General features: G+C 44.8%; 1 protein-coding gene across 10 annotated transcripts in view; it reads left to right on the top strand.

The window, feature by feature from the left end:
- The first annotated feature begins 1,299 nt into the window (after positions 1 to 1,299).
- Positions 1,300 to 18,235, top strand: part of HDAC4 (histone deacetylase 4) — a 277,372-nt gene continuing 260,436 nt past the window's right edge. For 9 of the 10 annotated variants that reach the window (XR_012044288.1, XM_072874161.1, XM_072874155.1 and 6 more), the window contains exon 1: positions 1,300 to 1,448. The gene's annotated coding sequence lies outside the window, so the exon portion shown is untranslated. Of the gene's footprint in view, positions 1,449 to 2,000; positions 2,080 to 18,235 lie in introns of those variants that run through there. The other variant, XM_072874154.1, reaches the window with a different exon arrangement.

The raw sequence follows: 18,235 nt of genomic DNA, 5'->3' as shown, positions 1-18,235 counted from the left end.
CTTGGCAGTTCAATAGGGTAATTCTTTAGAAAACAGAAAAATCAATTAAATGTTGAATGGTTGCTAGGAAAACATGGGTAGAGGTAAGTATGCTGAACAATTCGTTTTTAATTTTTTTTTTTTTTAACTCTTGGTAATTCAGGCAAAGATTTGTAAAGATTTGGAACTATGCTCTCCCCTTTTCATTTTTTATATCTTGATTTGGCTGTTTGCTGTTATTCAGTGTACTCAGCAGCCATTTTTGTAGACAATACTTGATGGATAAAAGAAAAACACACTACAGGAGTGGGATCTCGGATGCAGAAAATGACCAAAAAAGTTTCCTATTCTATTAAAATACTATATATCTACTATGGCTTGCATTTTCTATGGTATTTCTAGTTAATCCATCTCCATTAGTATCCTGTGAATCAAAAATCCATAGTTTCAGGTATGTCAAACAACTAAGGAAAGAAGACAAAAGAGTGTGTAACTTTTGTTACAGGTGGAAGAACTGACTTCACAGGAATGCATCACCACAGGTGCTCCTCTGCTAGTTCTGTCCTCCACCTCATGTTTCCCATAGCCAAATTAATCTAGGTTTGAGTTTTTCTTTCTGTCACATTTCCACCTCTTAGCAGAGACAGATGAAACTGTGGAGGAAACTACAGGCAGCAGCGGGTCAAGAAGAGACAGGGGACAGGAGTTTGCTGCACTTGCATGACTTTCTAGAAGCAGCTGCCCAGCACTGCGTGGAAGCCTCCTGGCTTCGGGCTGCTCCTCAGACACATGCCGTTTGCTCTCGGCCACGCGGCGCCGGGGTGAGGACAGAGTCACCAGATGGGAGGGGACGGTGCTAAGCAGACGTTCCAGCGCAGCCCTGGCTCCCCTCCAGCTGTCGGTACCCACAGCCGCCGAGGCGAGATGCAGATGCTGCGCCCAACCTGGCGACTGAGGGCCGCTGCCCGCCTGGGCCTCCAAGGCTGAGGGGGCCCGGCCTGCCCGCGGGCAGCCGGCCTCGGAGACCCAAACCCCGCTCCCGGCTCCCATCCCGCCTCCGAGGCCGGCTGCCCCGGCACGGGCTGGGCTTCTCCGCCGCTCCCCGAGGGGCTGCGGGCCGCGGCCGACATGGCGGACACCGGCCTGAGCCCCCCGGGCCGCGCCGTCGCCTAGGCGATGGGCCGCGCGCCACGAGGCGGGGCCGGGGGAGGCAGGGCGTGGCCTGATTGGTTCCCTTCCCCCCCGTGGGGATGGGACGGGGGGGGAGAAAAGAGGGAGCTGTGGCTATAAATAAACCGCGCTTCCTGATTGGCCGGGGGGAAAAATGGTCGCACCACGTGACTCTCCATCTAAAAATTCCAAGATGGCGGATCCCGTCACGGGCTGAGTCCGTTGGTGGCGCGCGCGCCGCGGTGTCCGCGCCGGGGCCATCGCCGCACAGCTTCCCCGCCTCGCCCGCCGCCACCCAGGTCAGTACGCGGCGCCCCGCCGCCTCCCCCAGCCGGGCCGCGCCGCGTCGCCCCCGCCGCTGCGCCCGGCTGGCCGCGGCGCGGCCCCTTTAAGGCCGCGCGCTTTTCTGCCCGCCGGCTTTTAATTGCGGCGGGGCCTCTCCCGGCCGCCGGGTTCTTAAAGGGATCGGCGGCGCGCGGCTCTTTTCCGCTGTGCGCCGACCGTGAAGCGCGGAGGGTTCCGGAGGGGGAGGTGATGGGCAGCTCCCGGCGCCAATCGGATTCGCCCGTGGGGCAGTGGCGGGTGGATTTGAGCCACTCGGCGGCTCCTGCCGCGCGCTGATTGGGCGGCGCGCGTGGTGGGGCGGGGCCTCGGCGCGCCGTCACTCGGCATGGGCGTAGCGGCACGGTGGGCGGGCCGGAGGGGGGCGTGACGGGCAGCGCTCCCGCCCATTCAGCGCGCCGGGCCTCCCCGCCGCTCGCGTTTTTGTGAATGAGGCGGGTGGGGCCGGCGCTGCCGCAAGCCCCGCCCCTCCCTCGCTGGCCCCGCCCCGCCCCTCCCCTCCCGGGCGGCCGCGGCTCCTCCCCCCCGGCGAGCAGCGCCGCCGCCTCGGTGCTGCGCGGGGCTCGGCGGGGAGCGATGCGGGCAGCGGTGAGTGCCGCGGGCGGCGGCCGGGCCAAGGGCGTGGGCCCGGGGGCGGCGGGGCGTGGGCGCTGGCCGGGGCGGCGGGGCGGGCGCGGCGGCCCTGCGGCGGGGGCGACGCCCGCGGCGGGGCCCTGCGGCGCGGAGCGGGCCGCAGCCCGGGGTCGGTTGTTCCCCCCCACCCCCCGCTCCCCGCCCCGGGAATAACGCGGGACTTGAGGAAAGTTTCTGTCGGGGCCGGCTCCGCCCGCGGCCCCGCCGGGCTCCCCGCCGGAACGCGCCTCACGCCGGGCCCGGGGCTGCCTGGCGGGGCAGCGGCTCCCGGGCTGGGCCAAGGAGGTCGCCCCGGTCCCCGGGGCACCAAGCCCCTGAAGAAAATCGTTAAAATGGCTTTTTTTGTAACTAGGAGGAGAAAACAAGGGGTATTCTCCTCAGCATCCCCGCGCTTTTTGGAAGTCCCGAGGTAACGTTGGGCTGCAAGGGAAAATGACAGGTCCAAGCCGAGGCAGGGCTCCGTCCTCAGCCGCCGGCCGCGGCTTCTCCCCCCAAAACGCGCCTTTTGGGGAGCTGGTGGTGAATAAAGTGCGTGTGCCGCTCCGAGGTGTAAAGCGTTGGTTTGTGCAACGATAAATTAACAACAAAAAAATAAGCTTATACCGCGTTCGGAGGAGCGCGAAGGGAGGTGTTGCTGAGCAGTTGTGTGTGGGTTTTGCTGCAGGAATTTATCAGGAAAGATGCTGTGCAATCTCTGGGCTCCTTAAGTGTTATCTTTTGAGTGTCTGTGGCGTGGCGAAGGCAGCATGACATCTAAAGCAAGCAAACGTATTTACATAACAATTATTTGACATTATAGCTCGGTGCGGCGTACCATTTAAAGGGAAGTAAACCTGCCCTTTATTCAAAACACTTGCGTAATTGTTTTGTGCACGCATTTCATGATAGTGGAAGGGTTTTTTTTTTTGGTTGTTTGCTCATCCATAGCCTGCTTCAGAAGATTTGCATAAATTAGGCTTGTTACCACAAACGCTTGTTTTCTGGCCATAAGAGCGGATTTCATGTTACCGGCTTGCCTGATATTCCAGACTGGATTACAGGTCTAAAAATGTTACTAAGAAGTGGGATCTGTGTTGGAAAGGTGTGGGTGGATTCGGGATGTGAAAATGGCTTGTAAATCTGGGATGGGGCATGCAGCTCAGGGTGGTGGAGCGGGTTATAGGTGTTCTCTGTTTCTTCTCAACAGGGATGTCCAGGCAGCTTTATTGCACGCTTGTTTCCAGCAGCTGTATTCTGTTGTCTTCATAATGCTAATTTGAGATGGAGCAAGTATTTTGGCCCTCCGTGCTACAGTGGATTTCACCGTTGAGTGAATAATCTCCTTGCCAATGCATTTTGATTTACTGGTATTATGTACTGTCAATAAATGGGACTTGTGCTGTATTCGCTGCCGTCAAAGTGCTTTCGGTTGTTGCCAAAAGCTACCTGGAGTTAATTATCTGAATTGGACTTTTTTTAACGTCAACATTTTTAAAAGCTAAGGAGCTCTGAAGTTTATATAATAATCTGGTTCTTGGCAAGGTTTCTTTTTTTTTTTTTTTGTAATGTGGTCTGTCGCGGCACTGAGTTTTAATCGTTTCTGATGTTTCCACCACCGCTGTATGGAGTGTTCAGGCTAAAAGCTGCCGTTGTCGCTCCGCAGCCTCTCTGAAAGAGTTAAGAGGGCATTGAATTAAGAAAGCTCAGCTGCTTGTATACAAATATACAGCAATTACAAGGCAACAAAGTTATTGCAGAATCCTACTGTAACCATGGCAACATGTTCACTCAATTACATTTGGAAATGTAAAATGCCACCCAGTTAGAAAGAGTAAGTTTTAGCAACTGCAGATTTTCTGTATAAAGCGAAATGTGTAAGACAGGGCTTTCCAGGATTATCCACTTCTCTTCAGGTTTGGATGGCATGTTTTAGCACGCACATCTGACAGATTTCCGTTGCTGATCTTAAGCTGTGTGTGCCCTTGGTTGTCTGAACTTAGGGGGGAAAAAAAAATCTTTACATCTTTAAAATTTAACTTTGCCATCCTATAATTTATTTGGGTTTGCTTCAGGACTTGGCTTTAGATAGTGGACAGATGAGAAAATGCATAAGATGCATTTTGAAAATCACCTCAGAATACCAGAGGAATTTGTAATTTACTTAATGGGATGGAGGCATGAAAGAAAAGCATACGTATGACATGCAAGCTTTCATTCCTTTGGGAGGAAATGTTTGTTGAGCAGTCCGCGTTTGTGTAGCGTGATCTCCAGCAGGCTATCCTAAAGCAGAAGAAAACCGGCAGGTGTGAGCTACCGAACTTGTGGTTAGCACCAAGAGAAAGCAGTGAAGAAGTTCTTGAAGTCCAGAGAGCATTTGTCAGCCCCAGGTTAGGAGATAGCAGGTTCAGCACACCGAGGTCCTGATGTACGATGCAGATGAACTCCTTAGTGGAATTTAGTTTGTCTTTTGATGGTGGCTTACTAGCCAAAAGAATAAAACAGAAAAAGTAGTTTCTTGCATATGTTAATCTTTGTATTGGTCAAGATGCAGCTTTCTGCTTTGCTGTGCTCATGTTTCAGAGGCAGCATCCCATTAATGCAGAAAAGGGAAAAACAACAGTGCACTTAAAATGTTTTTTTTTTTTTTTTAACTAGGAGTAGTGTGTTTACAGACACCTGCAGATTGATGAACTTCTGAAGAAGTTACCTAGTAACAGGAGCTGATAAGAGATATTTAGGTGGATGCAGATTGCAGTGGGTTGTCTAGAAGAAATGCATTTTGCCCAGATCTTCAAGGGCTTGAACTCCAGGTTGCCTCCTGAACCCTTGGGGTATCTGGATTGGAAAAGGTTTGCAGGTCCCATGGACCTGTGTTAGAGTATGGATGGTTTTGGAAGGAAGCTCTGTCTGATCTTTCTGCTTTCACCATGAGCAGATAGCTTGCCTGCCATGCGGCTTATACATCCCTCAAAAGCAGCAGCTTGAGCGGGTGTGACTTTCTGCTCCCATGGTGAGTGCTCGCTTTTCTCGTTGCCTTCTACCATGGCCAGAGGTGGAAGCACAGGAGCTGGCTGTTTATAGACTGCTGAAAAGGTGGAGTTGATCTCAGTCTTCAACCCTAAATCACATGTTGAACTGCAAGGGCGAGGAGTAGGACTTGCTAAAAATAAAGGTTACAACTGAGCAGGAGTCCATGGCTTTAGATTAGATTGCCCTCTTAAACTCTCTTTAAAATGGCTTTGTGCTTTCTGGGGAATAGTTTTTAAAGCCATCTTAAGGTGTATCTGTGATTCAGAAACTTGCCCTCTAGGATTGTTTGTAGGTTTCAAATATGAGGAAGCTAGACTTTCTATACATGAACGTGCCCAAACACATTTAAAAAAAGCATTGAGAGAAAAACTTGCCACCAAATACATAGGATGTGATAGGGTCAAATATTCTAGCCAACTGTCTTTCATCTTCCAGAGCTGAGAATAGGCAAGAGCTTTTACAATGGATTACTCACAAAAGTGCTTATCAGATAACTTGCGCTAAAAGGAGTTAGCACATTGAGTGTCTCTTAAAACTTGTTGCGCAGCCTTACCTTAAGGAGGGCAAACTGACAATTTCATGTGGGGTGTTTATGTTCTTGATCAGCTGAATATCGGTCATGTTCCACTGAAAGACTACTGTCTTCGTTTTTGGCACTTTTGATTGCTTGGAGCATTCCTCTAATGCTTGTATGCCATGCCGTACCTTTGTAAGGTCACAGTAACTAGTTGTCCTCGTATTTTCTCAAGGGTAGCGTGCGGCTGTCTGGGTTAAGTGGCGTAAGCGTGAGCTAACGTGGTGCTCTCTTCAGGGTTTGACAACCTGAACGCTCACTGCCCAGCTGTGCCAACTTAATCTTGGGGTTGAAACATTTCTTCGGCATCCTCTTCCAGTTCAAGAAGTGATTGTGGTACACCCCTTGGCATTGTGTGTATTTGTATTTAGCAGAAAAAAATACTCCTTGGCATTGTGTGTGTGTGTATATATATATTTTATATATATGTATAATACAAAACACCAAACCCTTGGGACCATATCTTTACTTGTCTTGCATCTATGGTTGAGTACACACAGTAATATTACTAGAACAGTTTATTTGCTGAATAGTATCTGTTGCTAGCCTGTTCCAAATGGCAAAGCTTGTCACAAACCACAAAGAAATATTAATTGAACATGTTATTTGGACACTGGTAATGCTGTTCATTAAATATTTGCCAAGTATTCTTAACTCTTCTTGCTGGTTTCTTTGGTGGTGTCATCTTCTAGTTCATTGCTCTTCCAGTTTACCTTTGGCTCATTTCCGGTTATCCCATTGCTTTTCTGTAATCTTGTTCAATCCTGCTACCTAGTCCTCAAGGCCAGCCATTGGGTTTAAATTTTATTAGCCTCCTGCTGGAATCCTTTGAGTTTGTGCTTTTTGTAAAAGTATGTTTTACTGGACAGTGAAGCTGACAGGATGCGTCTTGTCGCTGAACTCAAAATTGCTTTTCAGGTTTGAGTCCACTTCCCTAATAGATAGCTTCTGTTTTCCATTTACCTTTGCTTCCAGGTTACCAAGCATACCAATTCCTCTCCAAAGCAATGAGAGGAACCCTGTTCTCCTCAGCTTACTTGCTGATCTCGGAGGTCTGGGTGTGTGTGGGGAAAACCCACAAAAATATGTGGTTTTGCTTCAAATTGTTTAAGCTGAGAAACAGCAGAAACGCTAAGACTGTCTGCTTTAATTATTAGAAATGTGGCAATATTGTTACCTAATAAAAGGGCTAAGTAGTCTTCTAAAAAATTAAAGGAAAAGCTGTGTGTGGTGGGGAAGAAAATGCCTCTTAGCATTCTGATTTGGTTTAGATTGTCTGTTACATATATTGTCTCTATATTTGAGTCCTTGGATGAGGGAACTCCTCAGGTCGCTCTAGTAATTAATGCCACTTGCATTTTGATTGTGTTATGCAGAAAACTGAAGTGGGCCAGGTTTACTCTGTCCTGCAGTGGACCATGTTGATAAGGCAATATATAACAGATGATTCATGAAGTGATGCTTGTCATTGCCAGGACTGCTTGAATAGCAAGCAGATTTTGGGCAATGCTTCTTCACCGGAAAGACTTGGGCAGTTTAAACTGAGAGGCGGAGAAGAGACAAATATGCACTGTATTTCTGGCTACCTTAAAGGAGCTGCCTCACAAAATTTAAAAGAAGTTGGGGGAGGAGGGGAAATGGGTAAAATAAGGGGGGTGGAGAAGCAGGAGAGCACACAGAGGTTGCATAATGATGTTGAAAAAGGGAACAATTAGGAAAAAACTGTAAAATCTCTTGGAAAGCTTCTGTGGTTTTCCCTTGCAAGGAATTACAGCTTGGCCTTCCTCTATAAAAATTCAGTCTTTTTTTTTTCATGGCATTCATTACTAGACACATCTTGATCAACTTCTTTTTTTTTTTTTCCTTCATGTTTTCCTATTGGATATCACCTCAGGAAAGTTTGATTAAAATCTGCTTCAAACTGCTATCTACTAGTGCAGAGGAATGTGTGTTGACTTGCGGTCATGCCGCCTGCCCTCATCAAATGATTGAACCTTTGTTGCTCATACAAGAAGTATTTGAAAACCAAGAAGTTGCAAATTGAAAATTGGATCTTAGGCTAATAAGAAACCTCTTTCTAGTTTGGTCAAGATTAGGTTTTGTTAATATGTATTTTTTTTAACCCTAATTGTCCTCTGAGACAGCCATTTAGTTTGGTTGAGGACCAGAAAGGAGCCAGAGAGGTGTTGGGAGGAGCTGAAGGCAATGTGTGCAGCTGATACGGCTTATCCGAGGTCTGAGGAAGGAAGAGCTCCTTTCTTTGCGGCATCATTACAGTAGTTTGGACAAATCCATAGGATATGACAAAGCGTTGCTGGGGCAGCATGTTGCCCAGGAGGTGATGATGTCTAGGAGAGGACTCGGCAAGTTTTTCAGCTCTCTGTGTTGCAGATGTGACTTGCTGAAATGGCAGATTGAAGACCCTGCTTGGGTACAATCTGGCTGTCACGTCTGGGTTTGCTGCTGTGTTCTCTCTCTTGTTTTCTTTCAAGTTTGATCTCCTGTAGACCTTTCCTGGATATGTGTGTCTGTACATTTTATAACAAGCCAGCAAGCTGTTGGATTAAGAATTGTATTGTAAGGGTCTTATTTTTTGCGATCATAGGATAAAATAACGTATAGGAGATTAACTTCTCAGATTGGGTGCTAGCAGCATAGCAACGTGTTGTTTTAAATGATCTTTTTAAGTGTGTCACTCTCTCATTCTGGTGAACACTGACATCCAATTGACCTTAACTTCATTTATCTTTTATGAGTAGTGAAGGAATTTGATATTTCACATGTAGGAAATAATTCACTTTATTAATTTTTCTGAAGAACTGGTGCTTTAATGAGGTGTCTGTCAGTAGGACTTAATTACTGTTAAATTCTGTGAACATTCGTACACTGTGACTTGTTCTATGTAAAATTTGACAAATTTCATTTGTCAAATGCACACAATGGCATTAGTTTGCTGATACAATTTACGTTAACTTAAATTTGAGAACTAGCAGTTACTCGTAACTGGCCTGTTACTAGTGCTGGCGTGTAAGATTTTGCAGGGTGTTGTACTTGCCTGAACCGGTGCTGCTTTGTCCTCTTTGCGATTGTGTGTGAGGACGCTGGTAGGAAGGTGTAGCATCACAGCTGCCTCCGCACTAATGTCTTTGAGCATTTCATGTGGAATAAGCAGTTATTCAGATTTGTTCTTCCGGATTAAAGGTAGATGAGCACATCGCTCTCTTCTCCTTTCCCCCGGTGTTTTCAAGTTGTCTTCCTGTCTGAGTTTTCATTTTACTTCAGTAAAAACCTGTAGCCTTCACAAAGTTATCTCTAGTCAGTTAACATACTTCTACTGTGTTGCATTTTCCTAATACGCTATCAGGAAAAGCTTATGTTATGTTTGCTCAGTAGGAAGATGTTCAAGTTAGTTCTGGCGTCGTGTTGACAAAACTTTGTCTTGTGTGCATTGCTCCAAGAAAAGGATCCAAAGTGTAAGGCTGAAACAATGAATGAGTTCTGTTGTATGCTGTTCCCAGCAAGTATTCAGAAAGGGAGTGTTGTTCAAAGTATTAGGAAAGTTACAGTTTTCCCCATGGGAGCTACAGTTACCTAGTTTTTGTTAGTGTTTGTTCCGGATTCTGTTAAAATCCCGAATGCAGGTGAGCAAAAAACTGGCCTGCTGCCTTGCTGTGGGTTCATATAAAATGTAGAGCTGTAAGATTGGCTATTCTGCTCAAATAATGCGGACAAAAGTGTTACATCAAGTGAAGAAAAGTTGCATAATTAACCCATTTAAAATGCTGAGGATTCTGAAGAATGGAATAGTCTGTGAGTTTTAATCTTGAGAGCTTGGTAGCTTCAGGGAAGGGTGCGAGTGTGGCGGTGTTGCGATGAGAAGGGGAAAGTCTCTGCTCTGCAAACGCAGTGCTAGTGGGGCAGGTATTTGTGAAGATTGGCTAATTTGGAAGAGGTGGGATGAGATGGAAGATTGGCTGTTGGCCTTGACTTTGAATGCAGTGGCTCAAATTGCAAACAAGTAAGAATGTAAAGGTTATCTAATTCCCAAGCACCAGTGGAAAGAGAAGACCTGTGGTGCAGACAGTCAGGCAAGAGGGGTCCTAGAAGGAGAATTTCTAGGTAAAACTGAGCTTTCCTGTAGGCTGGATTATGTTTTAGAGCAGTGCATAGATGGAACTCATTTCTTCAAATGAAAACAGTTGCTTCTCCAGCCAGCATAGACTTTAAAAAAAGAAAAAAAAAAGTTGCTGTATCTAGTGCTTTGGCTGAGTCTGGAGGGGACTTCTCCAAGTCATGGTATGAACAAGGTAGTAGGACTCTGAAACAGAGGTTGGACTCTTGCAGTACAGCAGGTTGTACCCCCTGCTGAGAAGCCTGGCTTGTTTCTTTGGACCGTTTGGGGGAAGAAGGGAGCACAGGCATCTTTCTGGAATATCTCAGAAGATACCTGGTCATGTTTCTTGTGGAGGTCTTGTTGGAGTAGATGAATGATGGCACCTTTTGTAAAACTGGAGAGGACAAGCAAGCAGTAAGGTGCAGTTTCCTGCTGCCTTGTTCTGCCTTCCCAAGGAGGCAGTGCGGTTTCTGAGTGTGGTTGGTGCTGCTGTAGCGTCTTTGGGGCAGTGAAAGAAATAGCTCCCTACGGTGCTAGCAGGATCTTTGTTGGGTTGGTGCTAAGCACAGCCCTTTCTTGCTTCATGCACAAAGCAGAAAGCCTGGTCTGTTGCTGTTGTTTTCTGCTGTTTGTCAACAAACCAACCCCTGTATTTCTGTAGACCTCACCTCTGCTGTAGGTGGTGATAACTGTCACAAATTAACTGAAGTTCTCCAAGTTGAGCTCTGTTGCTGCTGCTCTTACTCAGTGGCAGTGTGATGAAGTAAGACCCAGGTGTATTTGGTACTGAATATGCTCAAAACTTTGTGTCTTGTCTTCATTCTGTGATGAAGAGGAAGGGAAAGCAAGATGAAGAGGCCACACACAGTCAGGTATGTTTGAATCTAGTGTTAGATATCCTGCTGAGTAACCGATCCTTCCAATGGACTGAAACAGAAATTGGCTACCGTGATCTATGTTTACATTTCAGTTTTTCCTCACCTAGTTGATGTAAATGAGCCTCCTAAAAAAAAATAATAATAAAAAAAAAAAATTATTTTCCATATGGATTCTGTTGTGCACTTCTCCTACCCAGGACTGATGATCTGTTTCAATCTAATGGCAATGCTTTGGTTGGGAGAAAATTTTATTTACTTATTTATTTCCCCCAACTCTTACCTGCTGTCAGAGCTTGGTAGAGGCTGAAGGATACATTTGAATGAACACTGCCTCTCACAGGATTTTTAGCGTGGAAGCATGATCAAAGGAGGAGGGAGAGAACTAGAAGTGAACAGCAGGGAATTTATTCTGATTGCACATGGTAGGTACTGAATACTTCGTTGGGGGCTGTACTCACCTATTTTCTGTTGGGCTTTTCTTCATCCCTGTACAGAAGTCAGTGCTATGCACTGCACTGAAGACAGGCTGCTGCCTCATCTGCTCCCTGTGCCTTGAATGGCGCATTTGATGATGGGCTTAATCATAATTGTGAATGAAGTCTTAGCGTTAAAAAAAAGACAACTTCTTGCTTGAAGCTCCACAAAAACTATGAAGCAGTGCAAGGGAACTTGTGACAGAGAACGGTAGGTAAGCTGAGTTTTTACGTTGTAAATTGTCAAACTTAGCATAATGCAGAAGAGCTAGATAATTCTGGATCAGTAGACAAAAAGGCTTACGTTGATGTACACATTGATGTGATTTCAGGGCAAAGTGTAGCTCTGTTATTGGCTACAGTATACCTTGAAGAAGATGGCCTTGTAAGTTGAAGTCTTGTTCATGAGCTCATACTGTGAATCGTTGAAAATAGAGAAGACTTTTACTATGTGATTTTATGAGTAATCTGTGCTGGTTTTGGGTGGATTTACACAGATTACGTGGTCTTGTTCGCCTTTGTGGCTGTATGTGGGTATCTTTTGCTGATGTTTCCTGTACTAGGTTATGCTTTGTAAACAGAAATAGGTGGTGGTGGTACCTGATGGATCTGATTCTTGTGTCTGGTCTGTGGCACTGCAAGTGTAAAGATAGCTGGTGTTCTGTTTAGGGGGAGCAATCAAATCCTTCTCATTGCAGAAAGCTTGCAAACACGTGAAAAAACAAAGCACGATCCATTCTGTTGATGGCGAGGTGAATGGTGTGAATCCCTTTTGGGCAATATTGGGCTGATCTTTGTGAACTGGCTGGTAACCTGGGGGCAGCAGTGTGGGGCAGTTGGGAGAGCGCTGCAGTGCGTGCCCAGGGGTTGGCAGTGGTCCTGGATGGCAGACATATAGCTAGTACCAATTTGCTATGACCATCAGACTGAAGTGTCCTTATGTCAATTATTGACAGTATGAGAAATCTCAGCTGAATTCAGTTTGGCACCGAAAGTGTGCGGCTTCTGGTCTTTGCTATAAAAATGCTGGTCTAAAAATAAACTGACTTACAGGGATGCTGAAAGCAGGGGAGCAAATGAAGAACTTGTGCACAGAACATAAGGCAGAGCGCTTGACTGATTGCGGAGATGATATCACAGAGTAATGCTGACCATGGCATGAATGAGGTCAAGGCAGGAAAGTTTTGCACAAGGTAATAATTCCATTGTAAGAGGAGAAGGAAGTAAGAAAACTGAGACTCTCAGATAGACATGGAACTCTTCCCTAAGCCTACTGATGGCTGGACTGCTGCACTTCAAAGGGTATGTGCGATAAAAGCCGAAATAGCAGCTGGGTGAGGAATACTACACTCCAGGTATGAAATCCTGTAGTGTAATGGCTAAACCAGGCTGTCCTTTTGCAGGTCCTGTTAGAAATTGGAGTTAGGACTGCATAGACAGTATTAAAAAAAAAAAAATAAAAATTAGTAGGTATTTCTTTAAGTAGGTATTTACCTAATTTAAAATGGCAGAAAACCCAAGCAACTTGAGCCGCGGCCGTCTAATGCTAGAAAGGAGAGCATCTTCTTTGCATGGGGCTTATCACCCCTCCTTGTGAGAAGGATATCCAGTTATTGTATACTTTCAATTCCTAGATCTTCCCAAGTGCCATTATGAATGACATTCCCCACATTCTTTCCTTTGCTGGAAGGAGCTGATCAAGCCAGGAGGTTGAGAGGCACACTGGAAGCTGAGAGATAGCCTAATGAACTAGAGCCTGAGCTTTCTCTTCCCCCTTCCAAGGGTATTCCCAGTGTGGTACCCCACCAATCCGAGGAGTTTGATATGGACATCTGATCCTCCTTGCTGCCTTTTTGCCCCGGTAAAAAAAATCTTCAGTGTCTATATTCACTAGAGCAACTTTTAAGAGGAACAAGTTAGGCTATATTTAAATAAAAGAAAAAAAAAAAGCAGCATATTCTTGGCAATAATTTAGACTTTTGCTGTAAACTGTCTACATTCCCTGGGGGATGAGGTCTCCTTTTGTGAAAATCTGTTCTGGATTCAGTATGTTTGACAATTTCTCTGTATGACTACCTTCAGTTTTTAGTTTTGGTGGTGTAAATGAGCAGACTAATGTGTGTGCTTTGAAGTACTCAGTTTGGTTTTTTTTTTAAAAAAAAATCAAAATAACCTCTTAAGTATGCTGGGGACTGATGAGGCTTGCATTCCTGGTATTGCAACACAAGGTGTTCTCTGTTCTAGACTGTAAATATTTATCTCTTGTCAAAGCAGAACAGTTACTATTGGGAACTGATCTGGCATGTGAAAAGGTTTTCCTTAAGGAATTTGTTTCCTTTTATTTACAGTGTTATCATATATTTAAATTCCAGGGCCTCAGTATATAGCTCTGAGGCTCGTTCTTAACACTGGCAATGGAAATCTAAATTATCTCAGCCTCTGAATACGGATAACTGAATTCTGAGCATATGTTGTAGCCAACCAACAAGTGTGGGTGTGAAATTCAAGCAAACGAAGGAAAAGGTATTAATGTTTTTCTGCAGCTGCAGGAGGACTACTAAATGAGAGAGACTGCAAGCCGTGTCCCCGGGTGCTTTCTGGGCAGCAGGGAATTAGCTTCCACTGCAGTGCTTGGGGTGGCTGTGATGGAAGGAGCACGTGTTAAAGCATAGGTGCTTCACGGTCTGGCATTTTGCAATCGCTTGTCTCTTTCCCCTCCTCTTTGTGTGGCTCTTCTCTCCTAGAGCAGGCCCTCACGAACTCTTTCTGTGTCTCCATTTAGCCTCCCTGTCAGCAAACGTGCTTTGTCATAACCTTTCTTCAGGAGCTTCAGTGCTGTGAGTTTTGCTGAGCGATCTCCTGTTAAATTGCTCTCTGTTATGTTTACCACAGGTATGGAGAGATCTAGAGATGGTGTCCTGCAAGTGGTAATACCTGAATCCTCAACTGCTGGCTACAGGTCCTGCTTTTGGAGACTTGTAGGTTGCTTTAATCTCTCTGCAGTGGCTTACATTTCTGGGTGAATTGTTTCTGTTGTATTGTGCCATATGTGGGAGGCGTATTCAGCCTGGAAAGGTCTGATTTTTTTTCTCTTTTACATCTTCCTAGCTTTTGTACCTACTGATTTTTTTGATACTGGCAATTGCTGAAGTTCTCCTTGCTCGTTAGGTAGCTGACTTCCCCATGTACTTTGTCTCAGAAGAGAAGCCAAGGGCTGTCAAGCAGGTGTCCTCGTTGGAGTACTTTTTTTCCTCTTTTAGGAAACAGGCTCATTGAATGATGTAAGTTACTGAAGCTGAGTTCAGTCCCTGCTATAGTAGGGAAGAACTGCTTTCGCTCTTGCTTACAGATGTGCAAAATGCATGTCTCGGGCTATATCGAAAACTGGCCTTTGAGCTTGTGTGTCTGATTCCGAAGTGGCAGGCAGATAAAATGAAGTGAAAATAAAAAGAAATGCTTTCTTTGGCTCTGATGTTTTCATATGTATGCATTTATTTCACATGTATATATTTCATATATATATAAAAATCATTTATATATTTCATATTTTCATATATATATCTCTATTTCTGCTTGGTGTGTCTCTCAAAACTTCAAGGACAACAGATGGATGTCCAAGTATTGCCTTTTTGAAACAGCTCTCCTGAGTTTATCATCTGCTATCAAGTCACGTAAACTTCAGTTCTTGCTCTGTAATATCTGTCTTCAGGGATGCACGGTCAATACAGCCTTTATTTTCTTGCCTCTGTGAAATCTTCTGTGAAATTTGCTGTTTGTGGCTCTGGGGCAACAAGCCCTTGTGGAAGGGTTTGTAACTGGTAATTGATGCAGCTTTTGTCAGGGTGGTTTACAGCTTTATGTAGAGTTTTTTTATAGTACTTCCAAATTAGAGTACTAAAAGGTAAATGTCCAAAGTGACTCATAAATACTGTGATATTCAAAGTGGAGACATTTTTTGAATAGAAACCTTTGTTCAGTGTTTCCTTGAAGGAGAAGTAAAGCTGTCTTGGTCAAAGGGAACTGTTCTGTGTAGTTCTGTGCTGGACTTGTCTCTCTTGCTTTAATACAATATATTTTAGCAGAATTGAAGTTGGTTTTGAATGTTACTGGCTGCTTGCGCTCTTGGTAGAAATGGCTGCCTATTTGCATATTTACTGGCTTCTGTGCATCTAGATATGTCAGCAGCCTCTGCTCCTTTTCACTTGATCTTATCTCCCCATTCCATTTCAGGAAAAAATTCTTACAATCTCCTTCTCCCTGCCCCAGCCTTGGAGTGTGCTTTGCATGCAGAGTGTTTTGAGGTAACAGGGAGTCACGTTTGCTTTGCGGTGGCTGTGTACTGTTGCTTGAATTTAAACCTGGTGCTGAAATGTAAATTTTCAGAAACGACTAAAATCCAAGGCAGTTATTTGTCTGTTGTAGGGCACCGTAGCTAGCTTTGCATTTTCACTGGCTTCCTACAGAAAGGGACCGCAGTGTTAGCTAGCAGTGGTTGCTAGCGTTGGCTATCAGGCCATTTTTTTTTTCCTCTGGCATAATGTAACTTATTCATCATTATGATCATGGTAACACAAGATGCATCCAGATTAATATTTAAAAACAACATAACCAAAGATCTTGAAAGTATCTCGTATTCCTTCCCATTTGTTTATTTTAGAGTATTCCGAGTAGCAGGTGGTAAAGCGAAAGGAGATTCTGCACAGCAGAGCTTTGGTGGCTAATGGCAGCTCATGTTGAAAGCCGAGCAGTTCCTCCTGGTGTGGTAGCTGCAACTCTTAGCGTGAAGGTTTCAGGAGGATATTTAGGAGCATGCAAAGGTGCAAAATCCCAAACCCCAGAAGAGTGAATAAAAGACCCTGAAGTTTGGATTATGGTGTTTTAAAAAAGGAGAGAGAAGGCTGAAGAGGGACAAAACCAGGTTTAAATTACTTTGCTTGATTCCTACCGTGAAAGAGGAACGTCTTACAGGGAAGAATATTGTGTCTATGCTGTTTAGTGTGTAAAGCCATAAATGGCAGTATAAATTGTAGTCTAGATCATAGAAAGTTAACAGACTATGAATCCTTGCATATCTAAGCTAGGGCTCTGAGGCTTTCTTTGACGATACTGAGTTGAAGTCTGTCTTTTCAACTGGTGACTGACAGTATTTTAAAACCTACCTTAAAAAAACCCCATGGCAGATACTGCATCAATCCTTCAAATAAGTCCCAGTTTTTGTGGCTTTACAATCCAGTTTTCTTATTTCAAGGAACAATTCCAATTCGTCTTGCTGTGTTAGTGTTGTGCAAACAGGCAAAATGGGCTATATAAGATGTGGTGTAAATCACAAAGTAAGTGGAGCTCTTCCTTCACTTTCAGTAAAGTAACAGCCCTGGTGTTGGAAGCAACAGCTGGTCGGTAAACTCTCAAGTTTGATGGCCTCTGTCTCTCTCAAGGTAACCTGCAAGTACTTCTTTAAAGGGTTTTGTCCTTTTTTGCTTTGATGGTGTTATAAAACAAATAAATAAAAACCAAGGCCCAACCCCCTCAAGTATGAGTAATGTCTGTTGTTCCTTCCTTGCTTTTCTTGGTTGTCAGCAGCAAGCTTTAAATATTTGACCGAAGATTCTATTTTTTATTAAAGGGTGATGTTGGTCATTAAAAATTTAACCCTGCTTAGAGGGGTACAACACAGGAATTTACATTTTTCTGGTGATTGAGTTAATTTTCTATTCTGGCCGTGTTTGTGGCTTGAGAGCATGACTTGTAATTTAAAAATGGAGCAAGTGGAAAACCAGGAACCCCTGCGAATATAAAGGCATATGTTTACTTTAGCTTTCCATGGGGATTGCCGCCCCTTTGGTTACCAGCAGGCTTGCGCTTGCAGGCTCAGCAGCTTTGGCAGAAAAGCCAGGGACTGAGTAGCATGCCCAGGACTGCCCTGCGTCCCTAGAGATGATCCCACATGCTGCAGGCATGACCCGTCAGCGGCAGGATGGTCCGTGGGGAGCTGGCAGTGCTGCCCACTGCGCATTCCCTGCCTGATAAATCTCAGCCCGAAAGTCGTGTGTTTTAGCAAAGGTGGTTCTCCGGATTTTTCTGAAAGGAAAAAAAATCACTGCGAACTAACATGTCACATATCATTTAAAGAAAAAAATTCTAGCTACCGTTTAAAGTTTTTTACATGGCAAAAATAACTGTTGACTTAACTGACGGAGTACTAAAAGCTATCTGAATTTCAGTGTTTGACTGCCAGCTCTGTCATGCCTTTACAGGTGTATGTCAGCATCACTTTTCATATGCTGATGATGAGAGGAGAAGAGGTTTTCCCAACAAATAAAAAAAAAAGTTATATTGCAATTTAAAGGCAAAGTTGTATTTCTTTTCTTTTCTTTTCAATGCAGTATCCTTTATGCTCATATGTAAAATTTGGGCTTAGGTGGTGCCCTGGTTAAGATCCTTTGAGTAAGAAGATACACAGATACATAATGCACTACAGTTATAAATTGCAACACATTTTTATCGGCTGTAGAAAAACAGGCATGTTGAAAGAAGAAATGGAAGAGTGACACCACAAGTTCATTAGGAGTGGGTTCTGGATTGCTGCATTGCTGTGGGAAGTGCAGTGTTTTGGTAAGAGTGTTAGCATTCAGGGTAAGGCAGAAGTAATAAAACCTACAAAAATGTAAAGTTTGGATCCCATGATGCTAGCTTTTGTGGGTGAGGGTGTGCTGTTGTCTGAGCTGGGCAATAGCTGGAGTCAAGGGTGCTCACATGAGGTCTGCATGCTTTCCTGCAGTGTATATTGGCAAGCACAGCCCTGTTTCTGTGGGGTGGACTCGTGGGAGATGGAGTTCAGGAGTGAAAGGGGATGTGTGTGTGAATGGTGGTAGCTGGCAGTCGGCTTCTGCGTTGTATAATAATACACTGCATTAATATATATAAGGCTGCATTAATAGGTGGTTTTTGCAGGGGGTGTGTGTTGTTTAGATTTGGAAACTGGCATTGCTGTTGTCCTCAAACAAAATAGCTTTTTGAAGGTTGACAATGAGTCTTTAAGCCACTTAAGCGGGGCATGAAAAAA

Source organism: Ciconia boyciana, chromosome 10, assembly GCF_034638445.1.
Source record: "Ciconia boyciana chromosome 10, ASM3463844v1, whole genome shotgun sequence".
Classification (NCBI taxonomy): Eukaryota; Metazoa; Chordata; class Aves; order Ciconiiformes; family Ciconiidae; genus Ciconia; species Ciconia boyciana.
This window is presented reverse-complemented; position numbering and strand designations above follow the sequence as displayed.